This window comes from Rhinatrema bivittatum, chromosome 2 (assembly GCF_901001135.1).
Source record: "Rhinatrema bivittatum chromosome 2, aRhiBiv1.1, whole genome shotgun sequence".
NCBI lineage: Eukaryota > Metazoa > Chordata > Amphibia > Gymnophiona > Rhinatrematidae > Rhinatrema > Rhinatrema bivittatum.
Window position 1 is genome coordinate 660,822,933 of NC_042616.1, and position 6,645 is coordinate 660,829,577.

A 6,645-nucleotide genomic window follows, 5' to 3' on the forward strand; every position below is an offset into this window, starting at 1 on the left:
AGCCTTATTAGAAATTAAAACAATCCTCACAGACAACCAATTGGCTATAAATACCAATAAAACTGAACTTATCATAATTTCACCTCCAAAAAACACAATACTGATCAACTCTGATATTTCTCAAAACAGCTACCCTATTTCACAACAAGTACGCAGCCTTGGTATCATCATTGACAGCAATCTCATGTTTAAAAAATTCATCGCGGATACGGTAAAAAACGGTTTCTTTAAGCTACTCACGCTTAAACGTATTAAATCTCTATTACACCAATATGATTTCCGCACAGTATTACAAGCAACTATTTTATCAAAGATTGATTACTGCAATGCTCTGTTACTGGGTCTACCTAAAGCCACCATTCATCCTTTACAAATGCTGCAAAATGCAGCTGCCCGTATTATCACCGACATGAGCCGCCATGATCACATCACTCCAGCTCTTCAGTCTTTGCACTGGCTACCCGTGGCTTACAGGATAATTTATAAATCTATGTCGCTGATACACAAAGCCATTCAAAACAGAGAAATGCATTGGTTCACAAATCAACTACAATTCAAAACGTCTTCCCGCCCAACGAGATTCCAGAATTTAGCTAAATTAAACATCCCTGCACCCAATCTGACTAAACTCTCTAGTACAAAAGAACGATCTTTCATCATTGCTGGATCAACAATATGAAACACCATGCCCTCTGAATTGCGCCAGGAACTCTGTCACAAAAAATTTAAACAAAACCTTAAAACCTGGCTATTTAAAAAAGCCTACTATCAATAATCTGAATCCTCAACTACTCTTCCTAACGTCCACAATCTATCATATATTGTTTATATGCTATTAATACAAAGTTATATACTGTATTGTATTCAAGTTACCATGTTATATTGTAAAGCGCTATGCTGAATTACTGTTTGTATGTAAACCGAGGTGATGTTATTTACGTACCCCGGTATAGAAAAATCTATAAATAAATAAATAAATAAATCATAAGAAAACTGTGAGCAGCAGCATTCTTTAGTATCTGAAAGTTTTCCCTGAGAACCTTATCTAGAGAGGGAGTATTGTAAAATGTGATCTTTGCAATGTAACTCTGAAACTGATGCAATTGTTCAGCACACACACACACAAAAATCTAAAATTGTGTGCACTCAAATCATGTCTATGGAGCAGCACTGTAAATATTTTTTTCTACGTAAATAAAAGTCAGACCAGTTGGAACCACTACTTGGAAGTTGTCACAGTTGTTTCTAGTTCTAGCTCCAGCTATCACTGCTGCCACAAAGAGGATTTGGTCATCCTTTCATTTGAATGCATTCACCCATGGACCTCTACCACCTGTTCAACCTCATGAGCCCTTAGACCATCAGGAAGTAACCCCCTGGAGAAACGGTTACATAACTAATCTACAAGTCTGTGTAAATGTGTGCAAATGTGATGCAGCGTGTCGATGGAATTCTGAAACCTCTTGTGAAGAATTTTCTAATCCTTGCCCTTTAGCTGCTGCAGAAAGCCCAGGGCCTATGACTGTGATATCATCAACCACGTGACAGTTTATTTCATTATGCTAGAACATTTCAACTGTAAGCCAGTGTTCAATCCTAATGGCAACAGCACTTTGGATGACAAGACTTAATCTGTACTATACCATTAACCCTGGCAGCACTCTATAAATAATATTATCTCCTTCTTAAATGGGAGACTGTGCTGCTTGTAAAATATGTGCATTCTCTTTTCCTGTAACAAATATCCTCGGATTTGATCATGAAAGTGCTAGTGAAAGAGATATTGCTGACTGTCTAACATGACCTGGGCCCCCTTTGTACTAGGAGTTTTGCTATCCTTTTCTTGTCTGCTACATAGAATAAAACCTAGGAAAAGAAAAGGATCCCATTAGAACAGGGAAACTGACCAGTGATCACAGAAATAAAAGAAGATGAAGGCATGGCGATATGGCTGTTTAAAATTTATCACCAGAATGATTATTTCCAAAGAGAGAGGAATAGTTCTGGGACTGAAGACAACAGACAACAAAAAAGAAAAACAGGTTAACAGGCTAGTGACGGATACTTGAAGAAGATCTGTCAGTATATACATAGTAATCAGATAGCCTAATCCTGTGGCCACATCATATTCTTCTTATATGATCTTGTGTAGGTCACTTGAAGGCCAATGTACTAAAGTGTGTTTAAGGTAACACAATAATGTGTGTCAGCTTGTGTTAGCCTTAATGCATTCGTGCATTAGTCCATATTGTCTGTAGAGTTATAACTATGAATGTTACTTTGTAAACCATTGTGATCTATACATGGAATGATGGTATATAAAATGCCTAAATAAATGTTAACATTAATGCCAAGTTAGCATTACCTAATGGACCAAAAATATTAATGGGCTATGTCACATGCAAAGCAGCTCATTAATATTAAAATGAGATTAACAGAAATTGAGGTTAAGGCAATTTGCGTTAACCCTGTATGACACAAAAACTAAATTACAGTTTCCCAATATGTAATTAGGGGAGAGTGCAGCAAGAATTTCATCTGCCTGCCTGAGAAGCTTTTTCACTGAGTTGCATGCTTCCTCCCGTGTCATCAGAGTGACCCTGCACAAATTTGGTTTCTAGCAATATGCCAAAGGGGTGTGTCCCTAGGAACAGATCTCTTTGACAGGCTTTCTTTGCATAATATCTTCTTGAGTGTTTTATGGGGAAGAAGAGGAAAGGGGGCGTTTGGCTTCCTCCATCTGGGTTGGCTGCTCCTTCATCATCTTCTTGGTCAACACTCAAGAGATTGTTCCATTTACAAGGTATGCCAGAACTGTCAGAACTAAGAGTTAACAGCAGTGAGACTTCTGTCACCTTGAGTCCTGTTGGACCCTTCCCACACATTCAGAAGCATTGCTTTGGAAGCAAATGGCTGGAGGTGTTGAAGGGGTTTTTATGTCTACCCCGCTCTCTTCTGAGAATCAGGCTTCCTCCCCCATTGAGAGAATAGTTTCATCTTTGAGGACTCAAACACCACCTTGTTTGTCAATAGAGAACTCGTGGTGATAACATTGGAAGTTCTATGGGCAGTTATAATTGCCTCTCTCTTGGAGATAGCTGGAGATATATCCACTCATCTAGATGAACATTCTCAGCTGATTTCTGATCAGTCAGAGAAGATTATTGAATTGAAGAATCAATGTGATAAATTGCAGGAAAGTAATCTGGCAGTTGTTAAGGATTGTCCATGAATTCATAACAAATTAGAGAATATGGATAATCATTTTAGGATGTTTAATTTGAGATTTCTCAATTTTCCAAAATGTCATCTAATCTCTCCTCTTGAGATGTTAGCTAAATTCTATTTGGACTTTCTTATAGTATCTAAGGAAGTAATCCCTGAAATTACAGGTATTATGTACCTGAACGTAATGTTGTTTTCATCTGATATTAATTGTGCTAAGGTTTGTCCTTTTAATTTGGATCTCACTGCATTTCTAGAGCAATCTAGCTCTGAGATTACAAAGAGATCCATTCTATTAGTAACTTTTGCTTGTGAGAGAGAGAAGCAATGGACTTTGAGATTTATTTTTCGTTTAAAAATATGTCATTCTTGGGACAGACAATGCTCTTATTTTCTGATGTTGTTAGAGGTTTCTGATGATGCAGATTAGAAGGAAATTATTTTTTATTGAAAAAATATCTTAGGTGCCACTTTACTTTTGATATTTTCCTGCAAATGTTGTTGGAACCTGTGGGAGGGAGCGCTCCCGATTCTGGGAAGATGTGTGCCCTTGGACCACGATGCGACTGCAGAGAGGAGCTCCGTGGAAGCGCCGCGGCAGGCAAGATGTGTCCAAGCATGGGAGGAGCAGACTGACCACCACCATAACCTCTGACAAACCTGCATGCACTGGTAGAGACCCAGCAATGCAATGCTGGTCTCTGGGTTAGCCCTCCGGCCACTCGATAGTCCTTTCGGTCCTGCCACTAGGGAGCGGCAGATGTGGCAGGACGGACAGAGGTTGAGGACAGGCGATGGTACTGGAACTATTTTTATTTTTTTTATTTTATAACGTTTATATACCGCCTTTACAATTCAAAGAATTAATCAAAACGGTTTACAGTGTAACATACATAAAATTAACCATACATAAACAAGACAGGACCTCAGACTTGGACTAGGCTTGAAGACTTGAACAAGGCGAGGACACTTGGAACTTGGAACTCAGATGCAAGACACTCAGTCATGGAAGGAAATCAGACATAGACCGAGGAGAGGATTCCAGTTACTCAGATAAGGACTCTTGGAAGGACTCGGACTCAGACTTGGAAGGACTTCAGACAAGGACTTGGAACTCGGATGGAACGAGACACTTGGAACTTTGAAGGAAGGAGAATAAGGACTCAGGATACTCAGAGACTTAGACAGGCACTGCCCCTCAGGGCGCCCTACACACCTGATGTGGGCTGGTCGCGGGCCACCCTGTCCCATGGTGCCCCCTATACAGCCTGAAGAGGCTGGTTACGGACCACGCGGAGAGCAGAACAAGCATAAGACTAAGGCTCAGGATGAAGGAGGAATCTGAGGTGCTCACCAGAAGAGGACTCCAGCCACCGGAAACGGACACCAGATTGATATGGATTTACTCCCAGGAAAGGTCAGCTGGAGACAAGGTCTGGGGCAAGCGAAGCTGAACCCGGAGCTAGGAACTGACGGTACTTCAGGATCAGGACTGGACGTAGGACAACAGGATTGAGATCCAGTAGAGGTCCGACTCCATGACCAATTCCTTGCGAAGGCAAAGAGGAACTGAAGGCTGAGCCCTTTTGTAGGGTTGAAGAGGAAATGACTCGATGACATCATGAGGAGGAGCCAGGAGGTCTAGCCCTTTAAATCCTGTGGAGAGGCACAGCCCCACGCCTAAGGAGGCAGGACCAGGGACAGCAGCCATGATGAGAAGAGGAAGCAGAAGCAAGAGAAGCAGGGATGGGGACGGCTCCAGGCTGCGTGGAAGGAAGACTTGAAGGAGGAGACTCCTCACGCAGGGGAGGAGATGGTGTTGGCGGCCTCCGGGCCATGAACAGGAGCTCCTGGGCGGGCTACTGGCCGCAAGAAGAGGAAACTGGAGGTGGCTCCTGCCGCGGAGGATGGCGCTGTTTGGCGGCAGCCTCCAGGCCGTGAAGAGGAAATGGGGGTGACGCTCGATGGTGGCCTCTGGGCTGCGATGATGGCAGTGGCTCCCAGGCCGCAGGAAAGAACGGCGCTGGTGGTGGCCTCCAGGCCACGGGAGGAGCGGAGAATGTCAGCGGCCTCTGGGCCGCAAGGGAAAGTGCGGCAGTGGCAATTCCAGGCCATGACAGCAGTGATGACTGGCAGTGGCCTCTGGGCCACATGGAGGCACGGACGGACAGCATTGGAGAACTGGCTGGCAGCGGAGAGGTAAGGGACTGCTTGTGGGCCTATCCCACAAGCAGGATCACAACAAATATTTTGTGAGTTTACAAGGGAATAAATACATCTTTTTCAAGCATATCCAATTAGAAAGTTTTATTCAAAATCAAATCCTCCAATTGGTATTTAATGTTGTTCGGTAATGTTTTGGATGGTGGTAGTGTATGCAAACTGGCTAAAAGACAGGAAACAGAGAGTAGGATTAAATGGGCAATTTTCTCAGTGGAAGGGAGTGGACAGTGGAGTGCCTCAGGGATCTGTATTGGGACCCTTACTGTTCAATATATTTATAAATGATCTGGAAAGAAATACGACGAGTGAGATAATCAAATTTGCAGATGACACAAAATTGTTCAGAGTAGTTAAATCACAAGCAGATTGTGATAAATTGCAGGAAGACCTAGTGAGACTGGAAAATTGGGCATCCAAATGGCAGATGAAATTTAATGTGGATAAGTGCAAGGTGATGCATATAGGGAAAAATAACCCATGCTATAATTACACGATGTTGGGTTCCATATTAGGTGCTACAACCCAAGAAAGAGATCTAGGTGTCATAGTGGATAACACATTGAAATCGTCGGTTCAGTGTGCTGCGGCAGTCAAAAAAGCAAACAGAATGTTGGGAATTATTAGAAAAGGAATGATGAATAAAACAGAAAATGTCATAATGCCTCTGTATCGCTCCATGGTGAGACCGCACCTTGAATACTGTGTACAATTCTGGTCGCCGCATCTCAAAAAAGATATAATTGCGATGGAGAAGGTACAGAGAAGGGCTACCAAAATGATAAGGGGAATGGAACAACTCCCCTATGAGGAAAGACTAAAGAGGTTAGGACTTTTCAGCTTGGAGAAGAGACGACTGAGGGGGGATATGATAGAGGTGTTTAAAATCATGAGAGGTCTAGAACGGGTAGATGTGAATCGGTTATTTACTCTTTCGGATAGTAGAAGGACTAGGGGACACTCCATGAAGTTAGCATGGGGCACATTTAAAACTAATCGGAGAAAGTTCTTTTTTACTCAACGCACAATTAAACTCTGGAATTTGTTGCCAGAGAATGTGGTTCGTGCAGTTAGTATAGCTGTGTTTAAAAAAGGATTGGATAAGTTCTTGGAGGAGAAGTCCATTACCTGCTATTAAGTTCACTTAGAGAATAGCCACTGCCATTAGCAATGGTTACATGGAATAGACTTAGTTTTTGG